Source organism: Artemia sp. Qi Xiang Cuo, chromosome 14 (genome assembly GCF_049724085.1).
Source record: "Artemia sp. Qi Xiang Cuo chromosome 14, ASM4972408v1, whole genome shotgun sequence".
NCBI classification, from domain to species: domain Eukaryota; kingdom Metazoa; phylum Arthropoda; class Branchiopoda; order Anostraca; family Artemiidae; genus Artemia; species Artemia sp. Qi Xiang Cuo.
This window is the reverse complement of record NC_142807.1, coordinates 42,792,040-42,817,661: the sequence shown is the minus strand read 5'-3', so window position 1 is coordinate 42,817,661 and position 25,622 is coordinate 42,792,040. Positions and strand designations below refer to the sequence as shown.

Below are 25,622 nucleotides of genomic sequence, written 5' to 3'. Positions count from 1 at the left end.
TGATCGGAAATCAAAAGTTCTAGTGATCTTTGTAAGTGACCAAAAATATTGGAGGGCAGCTAGCCCCCCTCCCACGATCATTTTTCCCCAAAGTCACCCGATCAAAATTTTGAGATAGCCATTTTTCAGCATAGTCGAAAAATCTAATAACTATGTCTTTGAGGACGACTTGACTCCCTACATTCCTTGGGGGAAGGGCTGCAAGCTATGAACTTTACCCATTGTTTACACATAGTATTGGTCATTGGGAAGCATACAGACGTTTTTCAGGGGGGATTTTTCTGGTGGAGTTACTTGGGAGAATCTTTCCATGGAGTAATTTTTCGTGGGGAAGGGAATTTTCCATAAAGGGGAGCTGGACTTCCCAGCATTATTTAAAAAAAAACGACCAGAAATTAGAGAAAAAAACAAGTTTTTTCAACAGAAAATAAGGAGCAGTATTAACGTAAAACGAACTTTTTATTTTTATTACATTTATTTTTATTATAGATTATTACATATATGAGGGGGGTCTCCCCTGCTCAAAACCTCGCTCTTTACACTAATTTGTTTTTAACTTTTAAAAGAGCTCATTATTCTAATTCTAATTTATCACCTTTGTGATTCAGGAGTCATTCTTAAACAATCGGAACAAAAAGACAAACTTTAGCGAAAAGAGTGAGGTATTGACGAGGGGGCGACCCTCATGTAAGTAATAATTTCTGTTCGTTTTAAGTTCAATGTTGCTCCTTAATTTCAGTTGAAAAAACATGCTTTTATTTTATTTAATTTATGTAAAAACGGCCATTTGTGTTTTCCGTCAGATTTCATCCCCATTTTGCTGCAAGTCCATTCATCATGAGGGTCCAGTGGCTTCGTTCAAGATTCAAACATCTTAAACGATGATTTGAAAATTGCATTTGTATATATAAATAAAAAATAATCTTTTTCTTCTCAGTTCTATGCTGCTAGTTTTGCCATTTGCGCTTTAACAGATAGAAAGAACTAATTTCATTTGAACAGTCATGTCTTTTGAGGCATCTGCTGTGCATGATAAGTTTTGCTGAATGGAAAAGCTAAAGCTGTGTGAACACAGAAGCTTATGAATTCATCTTCGACTGCATCGGAAAATGCCAATAATCTTTGACTAATGACTATAACTCTCCCTGTCTCCACAATTACTATATCTAGGCTCCCTCAAAGTCTGACCCAATATAAATTCTTAGTTCATCTTGTGTAGTAATTTAAAAGGTTTTGTACATATTTTGTAGAACCAGGGCTTACAGGCTACCCCCTCAACCGAAGCAAGTTCTATTGTTTTGTCTTATATCTTTTTTTTCTAAAATGTGTTATATACTGTTTTTGATCAACAGAAATAGTTAAGGAATAAATTGTTTATTGTGTCAAAAAGGTTTATATTGGATCTTGGATGCCCAAATAAACATTTTAAGTGCATACTGATGGTTAACAATAACACAAAAATCTTGAGGGACAGTTTTCAGTTTTTCTGTCGTACACTTTTTATACTGTCTAAAAAAGCTTTTGGAAGTACCTAAGCTGTGCCTTATGTCAAGCTTCATAAATATATTCTGGATATTCTGTAAGATTCGTTTGTCCTTGGTCAATTATTGTGTCAAAAAAGAAAAAGAATACTATTCAAAGTTTTTGGTTTTCTAAAGAATTTTACTGAGGTATGTTGAAGGTGAATTAAAAGCGGCGGTCGTGCTCATCACAACCAAGATCTCAATTTCTGGTTGCTCTGAAATGTATTGTTGATATTTGACAAAAGACCAAACGTTCCTGAATATAGAATACATTAGAAAAAGGATGAAACATTTATTGCACATTTATTACATAAACATAAATTCAAATACTTCAGCACGATAAACTTTTCAATAAACAAATGTGTTTATGTTATACCTTTCCTTCCATAGATGATTGGAGATCCTGCAAAAATCTTTGAAAAAGTTTAAGCCGCAAGTTACTTCTTTTGATAGGTTGTTTTCCATTCGACTTATTTCTGTGGCAAGTCAAGTTCCTTAGAAAAAAATTATCAAAATTATATTATTCAGCATTAGTCTAACAAATGAACTGACGAAAAGCATTAATGCACAAAGCACAAATTACTGGAAAACTTTTCTGGAAAACTGATTTTCATAGCGTTGTCAAAACACGCATTTTCACCTGGATAAATGAAGCAACACGAAACAACATATTCTATAAGAACTTTTGTTTAAGGAGCAGAACATCAGCCTCTGGACATTGTGTACAACCTGGAAGAGTGCATTTCATCTCCAGCCCAGCCTTAAGATGCTGCAAGAAAACAGGTGGGGAGGTGAGGCCAAACGAAGCTGATGTTGGCCATAATGTTGGAGTGTATAAAAATGGGTTAAAACCAACTTTCTGTAGATGATGTTGGTAAGAAGAAAGTGCCCTAGCTTCAGAATGTAAAGAGACGGGATGTACTGGAACAAAAGCTGAAGTGGCTGATTCTAGCGGCCGAACTGGTTTCTCTGGGATACTTTGAGTTGGAGTTGTAGTCGGAGTCGTTGTTCTGGATGATTTTTCAATTTATGTGTCAATACCAGAAATTGAAATAGATTATAAAGCATAATCATTTTAAAAGTAAGGGAACAGAGCAGCCCGCGTTAACCAATTTTTCTTGGTCTAAAATGAAATAAAGCTAGGACATTTTAGGTCCAGAGCAGGCCTTACCGGCAGTTACTTAAAGCATCAAGATTCTAAGATTATTTTATTCGTTTTTGACTTTTTTTTCTACTTAGCGAAAAGGTTTCCTTCAAAAAATGAATCCTTTATTAAGTTTGAATTTGCCACTTAAATAAAGAAAATTTTCAACGTTTTTTTGTAAAGATTTTTTCCAGCACAAATTGTTTATAATTGGCGACAACAACGCTAAAAATCTTTGAATCACAAGAGACCTTTTTTCACCATTAACAAAAACAATCTGAAAAAAATGCTCGAAACATCGAAGTTCTTACGGTAAAACTTGCCAACAATTTCTAAAGAATTCAAAATTCATGAGTTTTTGTTTTATTTAAATTTAAGTAATTTGAAATCCTACAAGGGGGTAGCAGCAATTTTCATTTAGTAAAATTTTTTTTATTTAGCCAAAAATCGATCTAATCAGGTAAGAGTCAAATTTTTTTTTTATTTCCTATAAGACAAAAAAAGGTTGGAAGGAGTCTAAAAAATATGTTGTATCCAAAGTCTATAAATAGACGAAGAATTATAAAAATAAACAAAATAAACCGGTAGATCTAAACTTGTTTTGCATCGAGTTTGGATGTTTAAGAAAAATAATTTTTAATTGTGAGAAATTGCTGGCCCTTATTTTTTTTCTATGGGAAATCAAATAAAAGAAAAAGATCAGTTTGATTTTATTGGGTCTGGTTTAATTTAAGACCAAGAGATCCAATGTTGGGATGCTGGCACAAGTGCTTCCACTAGTTTATTTTCCTATAAAAATGTCAAAAGAAGTTTTTGCAACCAGTGTTAACAAAGTTAAAAATTAAGAATGTTTAATTTTCTTCAAACCAGTTTTTTTTGTCGTATTATTAAATTTTTAATCTAAAAATTTCTGGATTACTAGTAAGTATGTAGCGTATATATATATATATATATATATATATATATATATATATATATATATATATATATATATATATATATATATATATATATATATATATATATTCCTTGTATGCTTTGTTCTTGAGGAAGTTTTACATTGGCGGAGCTTACCAGCAGTTTGTTGAACGACTTATTGAGCATCGTAACTCAATATGTAAAGCTCTAAAATCTAGCAAGCCTCCTGAAACTTTTGTTTTTCTGCTCTGTTAGAGCACATTTTCTATTATCCTGATCAATACGTACGATTCAACAATGCCACAATCATTTCTAAGCGTGGAGGGTTCACAGAGTAAGCTAGGGAGGTAATTGAAATTAAAAAACATATTCTTGCTAATATTTTAATAAAAAGAGATACAGGTAATTAAAATATCTGCTCACTATATAACATTCTCGTTAAAAGGAACCGACAGTTAATGAGCGTAATACAGTTTTACAAAATCACCAAGGGACTAGACTAAGCGTAGTGATATATATATATATATATATATATATATATATATATATATATATATATATATATATATATATATATATATATATATATATATATATAAATATATATATATATATATATATATATATATATATATATATATATATATATATATATATATATATATATATATATATATATATATATATATATATATATATATATATATATATATATATATATATATATATATATATATATATATATATATAGTATATATATATATATATATATATATATATATATATATATATATATATATATATATATATATATATATATATATATATATATATATATATATATATATCCTGCTGCCAAACCTTCTGAACCACAATTTTAGTTGATTTGAGAAGCAATAATAAAATTAAATCATTACCCTTTTCCATTCAGCTCTTAAGAATTATAGAAATAATTAAATCACTAGATGAACAAACACAAAATTTGAAGGAAACTTACCTGGAGCTTTTCCAGATTTTATGGCCACCGACGGAGCCACTGTATCGCTTGGCATGGACATTTTTTGAATTCTTTTGTGTCCTTGGTTGCTTTCAGCTTGTCGTTTGACTTCTGCCAGTGCCAATCCGAAAATAGGTCCTTGAGGCAATTGACCGATTGAGGCTCCTGTTGCAGCTGCCCGGATTGAAAGAGCTATCACATCCTCGGCTGCTTGTTGTCTCTTCAAGGATACCTAAGATTGTTAACTAAAGCTTTAAAGTTTCCTTAGTAACATCAAAGACTAAGTTAAAACTTGAATTTGTATGCTGCACTTATGTGATATAAAATTGTTACCGAGAGTTCATACTAATGAACTGTAAGTAAAGAACAGCCCAGGTCAACCGAAATGGAAATTAAACAAAAAAATAATTTTTAACAATATTATCAAACAGCTCGTGGTAGTGATCTGTAAGTAAGGAGGACTCCTGCTAATAGTATACTAAAATCTGAAAAAGGAGTTTTCATAGCAATATATGCATGAAAAGAATTACCTTTTCCATGACAATCTTCAATATTAGAGGCAAAGCTATAGCGTTGCCTATAGTAAAGGCCATACGGCTCCAATGTTTTATTATTATTATTTTTTTTTCCAGAGGCACTTCATATGAAACTTCATACGAAGTTTCGTCGTAGAAACTTCAAAGGAGGCTCATTCGATTGGAGATCGAGAGTTCTAGTGCCCTTTTTAATAGTCGAAAGTGATTGGAGGGCAACTAGCCCCCCCCAAGCCCATCATTCCCCCAAACACATCCAATCAAAATTTTGAGATAGCCAGTTTGTTCAGGGTTGTCGATTCTTAGATAGAAAATATGTTTTTGAGGAGGACACTCCCCCACAATCCTCAGGGGAAGGGTCTTCGGTTATGCCCTGGGGGCATATAAGGTTTTTATAGAAGGCGTTGTCGTAGAAACTTCAAAAAAGGCTCATTCGATTGGAAATTCAAAGGGCTAGTGCCCTTTTTAATAGTCGAAAGTGATTGAAGGGCAACTAACCCCCCTCTCACGACCGCCTTTTCCCCAAACACATCCAATCAAAATTTTGAGATAGCCCTTTTATTAAACGTAGTTTTAAATTCTGAAAATTAGGTCTTTGAGGATGACAACCCCCCCACAGCCCTCAGGGCAAGGGTTATAAGTTATGCCCTGGGGGCATATAAGGTTTTGTATAGACAGCGTTGCCGTAGAAACTTCAGAAAGGGCTCATTCTATTGGAAATTTAAATGGCTAGTTTCCTTTTTAATAGTCGAAAGTGATTCTAAGGCAACCGACACCCCTTCCACGCCCACCATTTCCCCAAACACATCCAATCAAAATTTTGATATAGCCATTTTGTTCAACGTATTTGAAAGTTCTGGAAATTATATGTTTGAGCAGGACACCCCCACAGTCTTCAGGGGGCAAGCGTGATAAGTTATGCCCTGGGGGCATATATGGTTCTTATGGAAGGATTTCTCGTATAAACTTCAGAGAGGGCTCATTTGATTGGAAATTGAAAGTTCTAGTTCACTTTTTAAGTGTCAAAAGATATTGGAGGGTAGCCGGCTTGGCCCCCCCCCCCTAACCCCTTTTTTCCCAAATGCATCCAATAAAATATTAAGATAGCTATTTTGTTAAAATAGTTCAAAGATCATATAACGAAAATTCCGGTGTCGACAAAACCCACCAGGGCCCGGGGGCAAGCATTATAAGTTGTTCCCTGGGTGCATATATTGGTCTTATGCAAGGGATTCTCGTATTAACTTAAAAGATGGATCATTTGATTGGAAATTGAAAGTTATAGTTCACTTTATAAGAGTCAAAAGAGATTGGAGGGCACCTAACCCTCCCCCCCCCCCATTCACGCCCTCTTTTCCTCAATCCCATCCGATAAGAACTTAAAGATATTTTTTTAAATAGTTCAAAGACCATAGAACGAAAACTCAGGGGTCAACACAGCCCCCCAGGGCCCGAGGGCAGGTGTTCTAAGTTACTCCCTGGGGGAATATATGGTTCTTATTGAAGGGATGCTCTTAAAAAATTTAGAGATGGCTCATTTGATTGAAAAGTGAAAATTCTAGTTTAGTTTTTTAGAGTTCAAAGAGATTGGCGGGCAGCTAGCCCCTCCCCCCCACGCCCCTTTTCCCCTAAATGCATCCAATAAAAATTTTGAGATTGCCATTGAGTTAAAAATTGCTCAAAAGTCAGATAACAAAAACTCAGGTTTCGTCATAATCCTCCAAGGCCCAGGGGCTGGCGTTGCAAGTTTTGCCCTGGGGCATTTATTGTTCGTATGAAAGGGGTGCTCGTAAAAACTTCAGAGATGGCTGATTTGATTGGATATTGAAAGTTTGAGCTCACTTTTATACTCAGAAGAGATCCGAGGGCAGCTAGCCCCCCCCCCCCCCCCAAGCCTTCTTTTTCAAAACCTATTTGATGAAAATTTTGAGATAGACATTTTGTTAAAAATAGTTCAAAGGTCAGATAAGAAAATATCCGGTGTCAATATAACCCCCCCCAGGGCACAGGGGAGGGCGTTCTATGTTATGCCTTAAAGGCATGTATGGTTCTTATGAAAGGGATGCTCGTATAAACTTCATAGAGGGCTCATTTGATTGGAAATTGAAAGTTCTAGTTCACTTTTTAAAAGTCAAGAGAGTTAAACCAGCCCCCCCCCCACGCTTTTTTCCCCAAATCCGTCCGCTACAAATTTTGAGATAGCCAGTGTTTTAGAAATCGTTCAAAAATTAGAAAACAAAAACGCCCCCCAGAGCCCGGCGGATAGGCGTTGTAAGTGTTGTCCTGGGGGCATATATGGTTCTCATGAAGGGGATGCTCGTATAAATTTCAGAGGGGGCTCATTTGATTGGAAATTGGAAGTTCTAGTTCAATTTTTAAGAGTCAAGAGATATCTGAAGGCAACTAGCCCCCCACACACACACCCTTTTTTCCCAAGCCCATCCGATAAAATTTTAATAATAGCCATTTCCTTAAAAATAGTTCAAAGGTCAGATAAGAAAAATTGCTGTATCGAAGCAACCCGCCAGGACCCAGAGGCAGGCGTTATTAGTAATGCTCTGGGGGTTTATATAGTTATAATAGATTGGATGATCGTGAAAACTTCGGAGAGGGCTGATATGATCTGATATTGAAAGTTCGTGTTCGCTTTTATAGGGTCAAAAGAGATGTGAGGGCAACAAGCCCCCCTTCCTCCACGCCCTAAATGTACCAGATAAAAATTTCGAGATAGACATTTTGTTAAAAATAGTTCAAAGTTCTGATAACAAAACCGGTGATGGATAACCGGTGTTGACACAGCCCCCCAGGGCCTGGGGGTAGGTGTTTTAAGTTAAGCCCTGGGGGTATATATGGTTGTTATGAAAGGGATGCTTGTATAAACTTCCTAGAGGGCTCATTCGATCGGAAATTGAAAGTTGTAATTCACTTTTGAAGATTAAAAAGTGATCAGAGGGCAACTGCCCCCCCAAGCCCTTTTCCCCAAATACATCTGATAAAAAATTTGAGGTAGCCATTTTGTTAAAAATAGTTCAACGATCATATAACAAAAACTCCTTTACGTATGGTCATTTCGTTAAAAATAGTTTAAGGTTTAGATAAGAAAAACTCCTGTCAACAACCCCCCCCAGGGCCGGGGCAGGCGTTGTAAACCCTCCCGCCCTCCAGGCCTTAGGGTGTATTGGATGGATAAACCCATCCGATAAAAATTTCAGGTGACCATTTTGTTAAAAATAGTTCAAACTTCAGATATTAAAACTCCAGGGTTGACACAACCCCCCAGGGCCCAAGGACAGGCGTTGTAAGTTATACTCTAGGGATATTTATGGCTCTTATGGAAGGGATACTCGTATAAACTTCAGAGAGGGCTCATTTGACTGAAAATAGAAAGTTTTAGTTCACTTTTAAAGAGTCAAAAGAGACAGAAGCTTAATCTAGTCCCCCCACGCCCTTTTTCCCGAAACCCATCCGATAAAAATTTTGAGATAGCAATTTTTTCAGCAATCTCTCAAAAATCATATAATAAAATCTCCGAAGATGACAAAAACCCATCTTTTTACTTTGATGTTGTTACTTTGATATCAGTTTAGACAATTCTATGAACATTTTATTTTTTTTTTTTTTTAAGTTTGATTTTGAAATAAGGAAATTCTTAAAAACCTTACACTTCTTGCAACCGAAAATGAACTAAAATTGATTAAAAAAAACTTTCCTAAAAATAAGCTTTTCAAATAAAATTAAAGGCCATTTTAAACTTAAGCTCAGCAGATACAAATATCTTTTAAAATTCAAACTCAAAACGACCAGAAATTACTAGTAAAGAATAAATGAAACCCAAAAGGAACAGAAATTAAATAAACAATAATAGCAAAAACATACAACAAGTAGTAATATAAATGAATAAATAGATCTTAAAGCGAGTAATGCTTAGATTAAATATCTAAAACTATATGTGTCTTGAACAGTCTTGGAAAGTATAAACAACATCAAATTGAATATTTGACGTATAATTATTTTAATAGCAGAAAGATCCATCAACTCAGTAATTTATTCCAATGAAACTACATTTTCATTTTCAATTTTGTGACAACTGGAAAAGAAAATTTTTGTAATATAATCTGCTTTCAGTTAATCGCCAAGTATGGTGTAGGCTTGTGGGGTTTATTAACAGTTGGAAAGAAGGCGGTATCCAAACACTTGTTTGTGGGGAAACTATATTTGTCTTTAACAACTTTAAAAAGAGCTAATAAATTAAATTGAATATTTGATATATAATAATATTAATTGCTGAAAGCTCATCAGTTCAAAATTTTACAATAATTTTAATGTTTATTTTCAATATTAAGTACAAAAGAAAATATTTGTCATAAAATTGGTTTTCAGTAAAGCGCCAATGACCCAGTAGGTCTTATACTTTTATACTGAGAGAAGGAGGTCATACCCAAACTCTTGTTTGTGGTGATTTTCGTTCTTTTCAAGCTTTATTTGCATATTCAATTTAAGTTTTACTCGTTTTAATATTTATTTATTAATTTACATTAATATCTATTGTATGTTTGTTTTAATTGATTTTTTATTTAATTTATCTTTGTTTTAAGTTTCATTAATACTTCAATTGGAACATATTTTTTTTTGTTTTAAGATTGATATTCATATTTAATCTAAAAATTGCTCGCTTAAGATACATCTATTCATTTATATTATTACTTGTTGTATGTTTTTGCTATGATTGTTTATTTAATTTCTGTTCGTTTTGGGTTTCATTTATTCTTTAATAGTAATTTTTGGTCGTTTTGAGTTTGAGTTTTAAAAGGTATTTGTATCTGTTGAGCTTAAGTTTAAAATGGCCTTTACTTTTCTTTGAAAAACTTATTTTTCGGAATCTTTTTTTTTTAATTAATATTAAGTAAGGAGAAAACAAGTTTTTTCTACCCAAAGTAAGGAGTAACATTAAAACTTAAGACTAACAGAATTTATTCCGAGCATAAGGGGGCTGCTCCATCCTCATCCCTCGGTCTTTACGCTAAAGTCTTAGAATTTTTTAAAAAATTTAATTGGTAAATTTAACTTGAAATAATGTTCTTCGCAAATACTCTCTAACACTTTTATAGAAAAAAACTCGTGGAAGCACTTGTGCCAGCACCCCAATGTTGAATCCCTTGGTCTTCTAGTCCAGCCCTTAAATCAAACAGTTCGTGGTAACGAACTGTAAGGACCAACTAGTTAGAGTTTCAGTTACTCAATAGTAACTGAAACTCTAAAAAACGGAATTTCGATGCCAATAGATATATCAAAGAATTGGATTTTTATGCTGATTTTTAATGTATAAGTTTCATTAAATATAGTCTTACCTATCAAAGGTTACGAGCCTAAAAAAATTTGCCTAATTTTTGAAAAAAGGGGGAAAGAAACCCCAAAAGTCCTGGAATCTTAATGAAAATCCCACCATCAGATTCAGAATATTAGAGAACTCTACTGAAGAGGTTTCAAGCTCTTATCTACAAAAATGTGGAATTGTGCTATTGCGTTTAATTTGTGTATCAATATGTATTAGAAACCTAAAGCCGCTATCGAGAAAATACGAAATTCACAGAAAAGGGTTCATTCGAATGAGCATTTAAAAATCTATCGTCCTAAGAAAAAGAGATCACAACATAGGAAATTGTAAAATTCTACCATTTTTCACGTAAAATAGTAATTTTGTTCTGAACAGAGTAAAAATTTTATGGAGCAAATATTCTCAGAATTAAAAGTGTTTATTTAGCCTCCGATGAGGTGCTAGCTTTCCCCATTTGTAGGTTCACCGTGGGTATGGTATTAAAAGTGAACTGAAACTAAATGGTAGACAAATACGTTTCTTCAAGTGGAAGTAAAGGAGTGACATTAAATTTAAAACTAACAGAAATTATACCGTATATTAGGGAGTCTACCCCCTCTTCAACTCCCCCCTTTTTACGCCAAAGTTCAGCCTTTTGTCCCTAATACTTTAAGGGCAACTGTTTTAGCACGAGGGGTAATGGAATGGAAGAGAAAGTAGTTTTCACATAGCCACAAGAACGGAAGAGCTTATTCATTTGCTTTTGCTTTAAACAATATAGTTTTTAGGTAAAATATTTTAAAAGGCAATCGGTTGCACCTTTGGCGGTTTTTCGTTGTTTTTTTTCAGCATAGTACTATAAAACTCTAACGTAAAGAACGGAAAGTTGAGGAGGGGGCAGTACTCATCATATTTGGCGTAATATCTGTTCGTTTTAAGCTTTAATGTTGGTCTTTACTTTATAATAAAAAAACAAGTTTTTTAAACTGAAAGTAAGGAGCGACATTAAAACTTAAAACGAACAGAAATTAATTCGTATATGAAAGGGGCTGTCCCCTCCTCAACGCCTCGCTCTTTACGCTAAAGTTTTTTATTGTTTTAAAAAATAAAGCTGTGAGACAGAGTCGAACTTTAGCGTAAAGAGCGAGGCGTTGAGGAGGGGACAGCCCCTTTCATATACGGAATAATTTCTGTTTGTTTTAAGTTTTAATGTTGCTCCTTACTTTCAGTTTAAAAAACTTTTTTTTTATTTAATTTCTGATCGTATTTTAGTTAATGCAGCTTTTATTTTGGCTCACCGTCACTGAGTAAGTAAACAAAATTTGCATAAAAATTTTACTTTTCTTTTGCTAAATGGATGTCTCTAAATTTGGTTCTGACGTAATTTACAAATTAACTTATGTAACGAACTTCTATATTCGTATATTTTTCTTCTGGCAAAAATACAAAGTTGCAGATTTTTGCAGATATGAGCTTGAAACCTATGTAATAAGGTTTTCTGATACGCTGAATCTGACGGTGTGATTTTCATTAAAATTCTTTCACTTGTAGGGGATGTTTCTGCCCTCTTTAAAAATTCAGGCAAAATTTCTCAGGCTCGTAGCCTTTGATGAGTAATACTAAACTTAATAAAATTTATATACTGATTTAGAATCAGCATTATAAGCCCATTCTTTTGATACAATTATTGACATCAAAATTCCGTTTTAAAAAGTTTCGATTACTATAGAGCCGTATCGCTTGTTTTTTTTATTGTTTTTTTTATTACGTATATGTTATTACGTATATGAGGGGGTTTTCCCCTTAGTCAATACCATGCTCTTTACGTTAAAATTTAAAAAAAAAATTAATTCACAAACCCCTGAATCACAGAGGCCGTTTAATTAGAATAGATAGCTCTTTTGAAATCACTAAAAAAAAAAGATTCTCCCTATTAACCCCCTTCTCCAGCCCCCCCCCCCCACCAGCAAAAAATCCGTACTGAAAATGTCTGTATACTTCCCAATAACCAATACAATATGTAAGGGATGGGCAAAGTTCATAACTTGCAGCCCTTCCCCTGGGAACTGTGGGGGCATTAAGTCATCCTAAAAGACATATTTATTAGATTTTCGACTATCTTGAACAAAATGGCTATCTCAAAATTTTAATTGGGTGACTTTGAGAAAAAAATGAGCGTGGGAGGGGGCCTAGTTGCCCTCCACTTTTTTTGGTCACTTAAAAAGGGCACTAGAACTTTTAATTTCCATTCCAATGAGCCCTCCCACTATTTTCTAGGACCACTGGGTCGATACGATTACCCCTTGGGAAAAAAAAAACAAAAACAAATAAACACGCATCCGTGATCTTTCATCTGCCAAAAAATAGAAAATTCCAGTTTTGTAGATAGGAGCTTGAAACCTCTACAGTAGGGTTCTCTGATACGCTGAATATGAAGGTGTAATTTTCATTAAGGTTCTATAGCTTTTAGGGGGTCTTTCCCCCTTTTTTCGAAAATCCGTCAAATTTTCTCAGGCACGTTACTTTTGATGGGTAAGACTAAACTTGATGAAACTTATATATTTGAAATCAGTATTAAAATTTGATTCTTTTGATGTATCTATTGGTATCAAAATTTCGTTTTTTAGAGTTTCGGTTACCATTGAGCCGGGTCGCTCCTTACTTACAGTTCGTTACCACGAACTGTTTTGATTAATATATATATATATATATATATATATATATATATATATATATATATATATATATATAAAAAAAAAATATATATATATATATATATATATATATATATATATATATATATATATATATATATATATATATTAATCAAACAGTTCGTGGTAACAAACTGTAAGTAAGGAGCGACCCGGCTCAATGGTAACCGAAACTCTAAAAAATGGAATTTTGATACCAATAGATACATGCCCCAGGGCCAGGGATTAAGCTTCTGTCTCTTTTGACTCTTTAAAATTAAACTAGAACTTTTTATTTTCAGTCAAATGAGCCCTCTCTGAAGTTTATACGAGTATCCCTTCTATAAGAGCCATATATATCCCCAGAGTATAACTTACAACGCCTGTCCTTGGGCCCTGGGTGGTTGTGTCAACCCTGGAGTTTGTGTTCCCCCTTTTTTCGAAAATAAGTCAAATTTTCTCAGGCACGTTACTTTTGATGGATAAGATTAAACTTGATGAAACTTATATATTTGAAATCAGCATTAAAATCTGATTCTTTTGATGTATCTATTGGTATCAAAATTCCTTTTTTTAGAGTTTCGGTTACCATTGAGCCGGGTTGTTCCTTACTTACAGTTCGTTACCACGAACTGTTTGATTAATATATATATATATATATATATATATATATATATATTTATATATATATATATATATATATATATATATATATATATATATATATATATATATATATATATATATATATATATATGTATGTATTTATATATATATATATATTAGTATATATTATATATATTAGTTAATATAAAAAGCAAAATATAATTTTTCTGCTGATTCCAAATATGTAAAACACATTAAATTTTAGCTTACCCATCAACAATTATTGAGGACATTTGTGGAATTTTAAATTAGGGGAAATGTATCCCCTCTAAGAAGGGATAAGATCTGAATAAAACTTACAACATCAAATTCAACAAGTTTAAGATATTATTTTTTTCAAAGCTCTAAGAATGAATACTCTTAAACGAGATCAGTACCATCGAATTTCTATTTTTACCAGAATCGACAGAATATTTTTGTTCCACTCTTATTTTTTTTAAGGTTCGCACAAACCGAAAGTACTATTCATCGGAAACTTTAACTAATTATTCAAATTTTGTCCAAAATTTAAATTAGAATACAAGATTTTAATTCTTAAGCAGAAAAACTAAAATACCGGGATGCTACGAACCAAATTATTGATATATATATTATCTAACAGCAAGAACTCGGGGCTTATGGGGCCGGTAGCCCCTATCATATCTTGGCTAGGCCTCGGCATAGTTTTTGAAAAACCATCATAAATCAAATGTAGAAAACCAAAGTTTTTTTAATAACTGAAACTATGAAGTAACATTAAAACTTAAAATGCTCTTTATTCTCGAGTTTTACTTACTGTCCCTGAAACACAAGGCCTGTTTAATTGGAATAAAAAGTTTTTTTTTAATTAATAAAAACTTAAGCGCTACAAGCAAGGGGATGAGGAAGGGGAAGCCCCCCCCCTCGTGTATGTAATGACCTCTTTTCTCTTTAAACTCTAATGGTGTTTCTTACTTTGGTACTCTTGCATTATATGGGCCTTTACAAGGAAACCAGTCACGAAAAACCCATTTTTAACGGGTTAGCCGCTATAGAGTAGGCAACGATAGCGTGGTTTTTATTGCGTATACGATATTTAAACTGTTGTTTTTGGGGGTTTAGGGGGGGGGGAAGGCACCTAGGTTAGGTTAGGTTACGTATTTAATATATAGTAGTAGCAGTAGTAGTATGGCGGCACTAGACCCTTAAGGTCCAAACTGGCGGTGCTGATCTCCGTTTCATGGCCCTTACGCCAGGAAGTGCAATGGGGGTTGGGGGCCAGCCATCCTGTGCTTTCACAGACCCTTCCTGCTTACCTTCCCCAGATTTCTCCGGGTACCCATTTAGAGCCGGGTTGACTCTGACTGAGCTTACACAGTGACACCGCTGACCCTCGTCCCAAAACAAATAACTGGCCACGCCAGGGATCGAACCCGTGCCCCTTGGAAAAAGAATTCTCAACCCAGCGTACGTCCACTTAGCCAGGACGGCATCTCTGGCTATAATATATGCTATGCTTTACCCCCCCCCCCCCTTATGTGCAAATATATAGCCCAAATTTGTTTCTAAACTATTATATATACAACCTATTTTATTTTATTCATCAGCGTTAACCAAACTTGACTTTTTAGAAAGTTCCATATATTGCAAGAGTACCCTTACTTTTAGTTCAAAAAGCTTGTTTTTTATTAATTAAAATACTTCAGATACGGCTTGTTTCTTTTTGTTATTCTAGGTCAGAGGTTTCCAAACTTTATGTTATCACGGCTCCCTTAAAATTTTTAATCACATGGTGCCCCCCTTTCATTTTCTAGAATAATACAGACGCCAAAATTTTATTACCACAAAATGTATTAAGACAAGCTCTTATAGACAAAGAAAACGAATAACAATCATGGGTACTGGTGCATTATGCAGGCCCACCGCTATATACTCTATCAAGGAAACCAGTCACAAAACCCGTCAAACCAGCTATTTGCAAGAGACCGCTATAGATAAATGATTGCAAAGCCGTGGTTTCTTAATGAGTTACAATATTTAAACGATTGTTTTTTGGAGTTTAGGGGGGGGGGAAAGGAGCCTAGGTTAGGTTGGGTTATATATTTAATATATGCTATGCTTTACTCCCCCCCCCCCTAATGTGCAAATATATAGCCAAAATTTGTTTCAAATCTATTATATATTCTTCCTTTTTGTTTTATTTCATTAGCATTTACCAAACTTGACTTCTTCGCGGTGCCCGCATAATGTACCAGTACCCAATCATGTTATTGTCTTTTAAAGACATGAGTATGATTGCTAGCACAACGTTTGTCAAATATCGGTGTCAGTAATGAGATTATTGCACGAAGATCTTTTTTACAACCAAGCGAACACGATATTTCTGTTTCATTTCAACTAAAACAGAAAATCCTGTTTCTTATAAATAAAATTTTACGAACGGCATGGATGCTATTTGAGCTTTATTAGACAGAATATTGCATTCGCTTTTAATATAAAGCCAAAATTGAATTAGAGATGTATTCTGAAAACCTTTTTTACCGAATTATCAGAAGCTAATTTAATCAAGTTTTATTTCTCATTACTCGTTAATTCAAATTTCTAATCTTCTCCGTCGATAAATGTATTTTGTATCCAAGGATATTTTCTAAAATTGAGATCATTAAAATAATTCGTGAAATGGATTAAAAAAATATTCAAGGGTTCAACAAATGGATTTTTGTTCGCTTCTATGTTATCTTGGGCGCATAAATTTAAAAGTTTAGACATGCCAAGCTTCTTTTCCCAAATTCACCTTCCATAGCTTCATATTTTATGAATGCTTTTACATTATCTTTTTGAACCAATATATGTATTTTTGGCCCTTACATCAATTTGTTCAAAAAGCTTAATTTATCTAAAATATCCAACAAACAAGTCAGTTTAGTAATTAAATTACAATCCCTGAACATATTTGCGTCCTCATTTTAATTTTCTTCGTTAAAAATTGCAATTTCCTCTTTGAGTTGACACATCTACTCAATCATTTTGGCACAGGATAGTCAGCATTCTTCACTGTAGTGCCAAAAATTAGGTATAAGTAACTTCCATAATGTGACATAGCTTTGTAAATAATCTTATAATAAACTGTTCTAGACTGTTGTAATCCTAACTTATAATAAACTGTTTTTTTATGTAGTTTATAGCTTTCGTTACTTTCGTAAAAATGTTTAGGTTTCTCACACATTTTTTTTATGCGAAAGCTGCTCTGTGGAGCATTCAGTGCGTCCAGAGAGCATGGGGTGTTTTCATTTTAATTAGTGCTAGGAGTAGGAGGTCAGTTTTGTGTCCTGATATTGATTTTGCACTGTCTCTACAAATCGGAACGAATTTTTCCAAAATATATGTTCTCATCAAAAAAATTGTAAAAATATTAAAATTTTACTGGATATGGCTTTGCAAGGAATAAATTTGCAAAAAATATATCGTAATTTATATTACTCTTCAACACATGGAAAATATCCAATTAAATAAGCGGTTTTACTACAAGTTCCTTCTTGCACTTGTAGGGCAAATTTTATAGTGCGTATCTGAGAAACTAATTAATCGCAAAGATCGTCTAATCAAACAGTTCGTGGTAACGAACTGTAAGTAAGGAGCGACCCGGCTCAATAGTAACCGAAACTCTAAAAACCCGAATTTTGATACCCATAGATATCATCAATAGAATCAGATTTTTATGCTGATCTCAAATATATAAGTTTCATGAAGTTTTTCACCCATCAAAAGTCAAGTTCCTAAGACAATTCGCCTTATTTAAGAAAAAAGGGGGAAACACCCCCAAAAAGTCATAGAACTTTAATGAAAATTACACCATCGGATGCAACGTATCAGAAAACCCTACTGCGGAAGTTTCAAGCTCCTATCTGCAAAAATGTGGAATTTTGTATTTTTTGCCTGAAGAAAGATCACGGATGCGTGTTCATTTTTTTTTTTTTTTTTTCCCAGGGGTGATCTTATCGATTCAGTAATCGTAGAATATTGCGAGAGGGCTAATTCTATAAGAAACAGAAAGTTCTATTGCCCTTTTTAAGTGACCAAAAAAATTGAAAGGCAAATTGGACCCCTCCCACGTTAATTTTTTACCGAAGTCATCCAATCGAAATTTTGAGATAGCCATTTTGTTCAGCATAGTCGAAAATCTAATAAATATGTCTTTGAAGATAACTTAATCCCCCACAGTTCCCGGGGGAAGGGCTGGAAGTTATGAACTTTGCTCATTGTTTACATATAGTATTGGTTAATCGGAAGTATAAAGACGTTTCAGGAGGGATTTTTTTCTGATGGGGGTGCGTCAGAGGCGGGATTTAAGGGGGAGCATCCTCCCATGGAGGATGTTTCCTTGGGGGAAGGGACATTTCGCCGGATTTCCCAGCATTATTTAAAAAACGATCAGAAATTAAATTTTAAAGAAAATAGTTTTTTCAACTGAAAGTAACGAGCAACATTAAAACTTAAAACAAACAGAAATTATTACGTATATGAGGGGGTTCGCCCTCTAGTCAATGCCTCGCCCTTTTCGCTAAAGTTTTTTTTAGCACTTTCAAAAGAGCTATCTATTCTAATTAACCGGCCTTAGTGATTAAGGGGTTTGTGATTCGAACAAAATTCGAGTTTTAGCGTAAAGAGCAAGGTATCGACAAGGGGGAAAGCTCTCTAATATCAGTAATAAAACATACGAATATAGAAGTTCGTTACGTAAGTTAATTCGTAAGTTACGTCAGAACAAAATTTCGAGAAAGCCATTTAGCCGAAAAAGTAAAATTAATATGCAAATTTCGTTTTGATTATTCATTTACGGTGAACCAAAATCAAAGCTGCATTAATTCAAAAACGTTCAGAAATTAAATTTAAAAAAAATAAGTTTTTTAACTGAAAGTAAGGAGCGACATTAAAACTAAAAACGAACAGAAATGATTCCGAATATGAAAAGGCTGTCCCCTCCTCAATACCTCGCTCTTTACGCTATAGTTTAAATCTGTCACACAACTTTATTTTTTAAAAACAATAAAAAACTTTAGCGTAAAGAGCGAGGTATTGAGGAGGGGACAGATCCTTTCACATACGGAATAATTTCTGTTCGTTTTAAGTTTTAATGTCGCTCCTTACTTTGAGTTAAAAAAAAACTTTAAAAAAAAAAAAAAATTTTTTTAATTTAATTGATAAACCGAAAACGGAGTTGTTCAGCAGCATGTTTAGAATCTCGCTAGTTTTAACTTGAGATGGCAAACCTAGGTTTTCCTCACCCTGTGCATCTAAAGCCCGTCAATCGCGGAAGGGTTAAGATATTTTGTGTGACTGCGTCGTTTTAGTTTCATTTTTTTTTTTTTTGCCAATCCTTCCTTATTTTTGTGCCTCCCTTTTAACTAGTCGGTGCCTTCCTGGGGAGGCGCGCCTCTCAGTTTGGAAAATACTGTTCTGGTTTGAAAGATTGGACGATCTATTTTTATTGGAGTTGTAAAACATAAAACCAACTGTTGATATGTGTTTCTATTTTAGATTGTTCTTTCATAAATGATCAGATCTTTTTTGTAGCTTTATTTGAAAGTGAAAAAGCAACTTTTCAAATTTAAAATGCAATATTGTTAGTTTTATAAAATGTAAATGCTAAACCATAATATTAAAACGTCAAAGTTTTGGCTTACCTACTTATTCTTTAAAATATTTTAGTAAATTTTCTTTTAATTCTCTTTTAATTAAAAAATATACCGAAACCCAAGGAAGTACTGAAAGGGAAAGTAACCCCCTGCCAAATAAGAAAGTTTAAAAGTAAAACTAGCTCAAATTTTATATTTATAACGTGTTAAATGCCATGCACTGTAATTTATATTTATATTTATTTGTAACTGTGGAGGTGAAAATAAAAAAAAAAACTTCGATGCTTTTTTTACTATTGGTTTAGATTATATTATAAATCATTTTTTCAAATGTCTTATCCCTGAGTTAAGGCACACCGATTGTTGCAAGAACGTTTATAACCAATACTGCACGGTTATATCGCATTATAACGATTAGAACGGTTTTTACCGCGCATACTACGTCAAGGTATGTCGCACCATAAAAAGACCTCCTTTTTCTTAGCTTTTCCTACCCACATTTGTTTTTTCAGATACGTTTTGTTGGCACATATGATACATTTTATAAAATATAACGACCACAGCAGGCAGGTCACGACAGACAGTCATGGATTGTCATGCTTGACAAAAAAACATGTTTAATATAGATTTTTGTAATTAATTGCAATTAGTAATTGCAAAACAACGAATAAGCTCAGTTATTGCGCTTTATTAAACGCCAATTGGACAGCAAATTAATTTTCCGCAAGTAATTTGAAAATTGGAAGGAATGGTCAAAGCCTAATGGTTAATTTCTCCTCTCTACGCACCTATCATGTTCCTATTGTACCAAAAATTATAGCTGAAATGAAAACAAAACCATTGCAGTTAAAAACCTTGCAGGTCACACAGAACCTTTCAAAAAATATTCCAACCGGAAATTTTTAACCTAACCTGATAGATCAATTCAGTAAGAATTTTAGCCTCTGCTTTCTAGGTGAAAAAGTCCTTCGACCTGACGGGGAAAGAGTAAACTTTATAACTTACAAAAATTACAAATTTACATTAAGAAGAAAAGAATATGTTTATTTTACTAAAATAGCTTTAATAGCTTTTTTACTATAATAGGGGGGGGGGCACAAAAAAAAACATCAAAAACGCATACAAAATTTGTTTATGCCCATTTTTATTACGTTTTTACGAGTCGGACAAACATTTCGGGGGATGGGGGGTTCAAACCTCTGACCACCCCCCTGGATACGGCCTTGTAATCTAATGTAAGTTAATGAAAGTATAATTCATGTAAACGATAAATTATTCATGTGATAAATTATTAAAATTTAATTTTATAATTAATTTAATAATTTTATTTAATTAAATTTAATAAAATATTCCCCACTGCCGCATCAGACCCAGCATCTATTAGTGTCATATAAATTTAATTATGATTAAATTATTAATTATTAAAATTCATGTTATAAATTATTTAAAAATTATTCGTGTTTTTATAAATTATTCATGTTAAACGAATAGTTTTTTCAACTGAAAGTAACGAGCAACATTAAAACTTAAAACAAACAGAAATTATTACGTATATGAGGGGGTTCGCCCTCTAGTCAATGCCTCGCCCTTTTCGCTAAAGTTTTTTTTAGCACTTTCAAAAGAGCTATCTATTCTAATTAACCGGCCTTAGTGATTAAGGGGTTTGTGATTCGAACAAAATTCGAGTTTTAGCGTAAAGAGCAAGGTATCGACAAGGGGGCAAACTCTCTAATATCAGTAATAAAACATACGAATATAGAAGTTCGTTACGTAAGTTAATTCGTAAGTTACGTCAGAACAAAATTTCGAGAAAGCTATTTAGCCAAAAAAAGGTAAATTAATATGCAAATTTCGTTTTGATTATTCATTTACGGTGAACCAAAATCAAAGCTGCATTAATTCAAAAACGTTCAGAAATAAAATTTTAAAAAAATAAGTTTTTTAACTGAAAGTAAGGAGCGACATTAAAACTAAAAACGAACAGAAATGATTCCGAATATGAAAAGGCTGTCCCCTCCTCAATACCTCGCTCTTTACGCTATAGTTTAAATCAGTCACACAACTTTATTTTTTAAAACAATAAAAAACTTTAGCGTAAAGAGCGAGGTATTGAGGAGGGGACAGATCCTTTCACATACGGAATAATTTCTGTTCGTTTTAATTTTTAATGTCGCTCCTTACTTTGAGTTAAAAAAAAAACTTTTTTTTAAAAAAAAAACGTTTTTTTAAAATTTAATTGATAAACCGAAAACGGAGTTGTTCAGCAGCATGTTTAGAATCTCGCTAGTTTTAACTTGAGATGGCAAACCTAGGTTTTCCTCACCCTGTGCATCTAAAGCCCGTCAATCGCGGAAGGGTTAAGATATTTTGTGTGACTGCGTCGTTTTAGTTTCATTTGTTTTTTTTGCCAATCCTTCCTTATTTTTGTGCCTCCCTTTTAACTAGTCGGTGCCTTCCTGGGGAGGCGCGCCTCTCAGTTTGGAAAATACTGTTCTGGTTTGAAAGATTGGACGATCTATTTTTATTGGAGTTGTAAAACATAAAACCAACTGTTGATATGTGTTTCTATTTTAGATTGTTCTTTCATAAATGATCAGATCTTTTTTGTAGCTTTATTTGAAAGTGAAAAAAGCAACTTTTCAAATTTAAAATGCAATATTGTTAGTTTTATAAAATGTAAATGCTAAACCATAATATTAAAACGTCAAAGTTTTGGCTTACCTACTTATTCTTTAAAATATTTTAGTAAATTTTCTTTTAATTCTCTTTTAATTAAAAAATATACCGAAACCCAAGGAAGTACTGAAAGGGAAAGTAACCCCCTGCCAAATAAGAAAGTTTAAAAGTAAAACTAGCTCAAATTTTATATTTATAACGTTTTAAATGCCATGCACTGTAATTTATATTTATATTTATTTGTAACTGTGGAGGTGAAAATAAAAAAAAAAACTTCGATGCTTTTTTTACTATTGGTTTAGATTATATTATAAATCATTTTTTCAAATGTCTTATCCCTGAGTTAAGGCACACCGATTGTTGCAAGAACGTTTATAACCAATACTGCACGGTTATATCGCATTATAACGATTAGAACGGTTTTTACCGCGCATACTACGTCAAGGTATGTCGCACCATAAAAAGACCTCCTTTTTCTTAGCTTTTCCTACCCACATTTGTTTTTTCAGATACGTTTTGTTGGCACATATGATACATTTTATAAAATATAACGACCACAGCAGGCAGGTCACGACAGACAGTCATGGATTGTCATGCTTGACAAAAAAACATGTTTAATATAGATTTTTGTAATTAATTGCAATTAGTAATTGCAAAACAACGAATAAGCTCAGTTATTGCGCTTTATTAAACGCCAATTGGACAGCAAATTAATTTTCCGCAAGTAATTTGAAAATTGGAAGGAATGGTCAAAGCCTAATGGTTAATTTCTCCTCTCTACGCACCTATCATGTTCCTATTGTACCAAAAATTATAGCTGAAATGAAAACAAAACCATTGCAGTTAAAAACCTTGCAGGTCACACAGAACCTTTCAAAAAATATTCCAACCGGAAATTTTTAACCTAACCTGATAGATCAATTCAGTAAGAATTTTCAATCTAGAACAGCACGAATTGCAGCTTATTCAGGTCTAATACGCAATAAGTAAATAATTGGTTTATTAGTTTTCAATACCCAAAATAAATTGTAATAGGCTTATTGAATGCAGGGTAAATTTTCTCCGCATCTGTAGATCTCCTCAACTAACAACTTGAAAAAAAGGTAATGACAATAACGGTAATTACCTGGGCTGCCATTACTCGCTGTCTCTCCGTTATTAGAATGCATTTCTGACATGTACATTCTCTAAATCTACAATGCTTCTTATGCCCTTTTAGCCAAGCAATGACACCATGGTTCCTACATCGAGCGCATTTGGGCTTACGGACCTTTGCTCCAGAGATGTCTGTATCATCGTCGCGGCTGAGGGCTCTGAATTTTTGTTCAAAATTGAGTGCAACATCCATTGTCCCAAAGGATACTAAAATTTCTAGATATTCTAATAGCAATTTAGCGTCATTTCTAAGGATTCTATTGGTTGAGAACGATTTCTAAGGAGGGTCTATTCCTGCAACCTTATATTTGCAATGTGATGGATAGGTTTAAGAAACATTTCAATCATTCGGTGACTTGTCCGTACGTCTGTGTGTGGCTGAGTGAATGTAAATATTAGCCCATTTGTAACATGATACACACAATAAAAGGTCCATTTCTCTTGTACAAATACAGATCATTATGAATATGACATTTACTATCGTGATTCTTCCCCTGGCAATCGAAATATACTGATGGTAATTTATTAGCTCATATATTTGGAATAAAATGTGAAAAGGTTCTCTACTATCTTTTTGAAATTTTATCTAGCACAAAAAAAAAAAAAACAAAAGCAGGGGCTAAATAATTTGATACAAGTGGGCAAAGCGGCCTTCAGTCATATGCTATATTTAAAAGACAGGCGGAGAGGCCCGAGACAAAATGGTCTAAAAAAAATTCTAATTATTTGGGCAAAAAGATAAAATGTCTTCTAAAGGAGACAAACAGCAAAAATTGTCTGCGGTCTTACCAATACCACATTCTTAACCCTGTAATTACCCTTATACTGGCATTCTAAGGTTAAAACTAATCATAATTGTTTATATTGTAAATTGTTTTATTTACATTGTTTAGTTGTTTATATTATTGTTTATATTATTGTTTATATTATTTGTTTATATAATTTAATTGTTTATATTGTATTATAATTTTATATAATTAATTATAATTGTAAAAAATCTCTAATTATTTGGGCAAAAAGATAAAATGTCTTCTAAAGGAGACAAATAGCGAAAATTGTCTGCGGTCTTACAGGAGACAAATAGCGAAATCTAATTATTTACATTGTTTAGTTGTTTATATTATTGTTTATATTATTGTTTATATTATTTGTTTATATAATTTAATTGTTTATATTGTATTATAATTTTATATAATTAATTATAATTGTAAAAAATCTCTAATTATTTGGGCAAAAAGATAAAATGTCTTCTAAAGGAGACAAATAGCGAAAATTGTCTGCGGTCTTACCAACCAAAATGGGGAAATACCGATTTTCCACCCTTCTCCCCAGATAACTAAAAGGGCATCTTCCTTTTTTAAAAACAATTTTGGAAAAATGACATAAATAAAAGTCCACGAACAATTAAGGCAAAGATATTACTTTCAACAGTGTGCCCGCATAAATGTTTTTGATTGGGGGTGGGGAGGGCCAAATGATAAAAAAGATGAACAGGGGGAGATTCACACACTTTGTGCATTATGAGATTATCCTATTTTTAAGCAGAATCGAACTTTTAGAGGGGGAGGAGGTATCTGCCCACATTCTTAACCCTGTAATTACCCTTATACTGGCATTCTAAGGTTAAAACTAATTATAATTGTCTGTAATCCTCCAGTATTGCGATGATAATGGTGAATCGACCTTATTTCTAAAAAGAGGAGCCACAACTTAGTTGGAAATCATCATCAGCAACTGAAGAGAGAAGATATATCCAAAAAAGGTTAGGAGATCTGGCGTAATGGTTTATGATTTGCCACACAAAAGCAGGGAGTACACGCTAGTTTATGCCTTGTAAAGAGCAAGTTTAAAATTTAAGCGCTGATGAAACGCGTAAAGTGAATTCCTATCGTAATTTGACTCTGATTCTAAATATTTAAGGTTGGAGGCACTGGTGGATCCCCCTTCCAGATTTTTTTGGCACCCTTATTCCTTGTTTTTTATCTGTTTTCCACCCTTTTTTGAAATGAACTAGTCATTTTGGTCAGTTATTGGAACCCTTATCACACTACCCCCCTCCCCAATTTTTTGCTCTAGATCCGGCGTTGGTTGGAGATAAGCACAAAAAATAGTTTTAGTTAGAAATTTTATTTTGTTTAATTAAAGAAAAGGGTACTTCTCGGTGGGAAGTATGAGAAGGGAACGATTGGGGCTGGGAACTTCCCAGCCCCAATGAGTGATGAAATTTTGATAAAATCGTACCAGTGATTCTGACACGCTTGGAGGTCTTCTACTTGACTTTTCCATGACCTTTCTAAAATAAGAAAGACTTTCGAGTTTTCCTTGTTGTTTTTTTTTCAAAAGATTATTGCCTCAAACAGTCTTCATAGGAAGATAGGAAGATACCAATAGGAAACCATATTTTGCTGG

At 33.3% G+C, this 25,622-nt stretch overlaps 1 pseudogene across 1 annotated transcript; it reads right to left on the bottom strand.

The window, feature by feature from the left end:
* Nucleotides 1-1,805: 1,805 nt before the first annotated feature.
* Nucleotides 1,806-23,406, bottom strand: LOC148944495 (uncharacterized; annotated as a pseudogene). Its single transcript, XR_016142844.1, has 3 exons — nt 23,185-23,406; nt 4,586-4,814; nt 1,806-2,567 (listed from the first exon to the last, which is right to left on the bottom strand). The product of XR_016142844.1 is annotated as an uncharacterized LOC148944495 (transcript).
* Nucleotides 23,407-25,622: the final 2,216 nt, after the last annotated feature.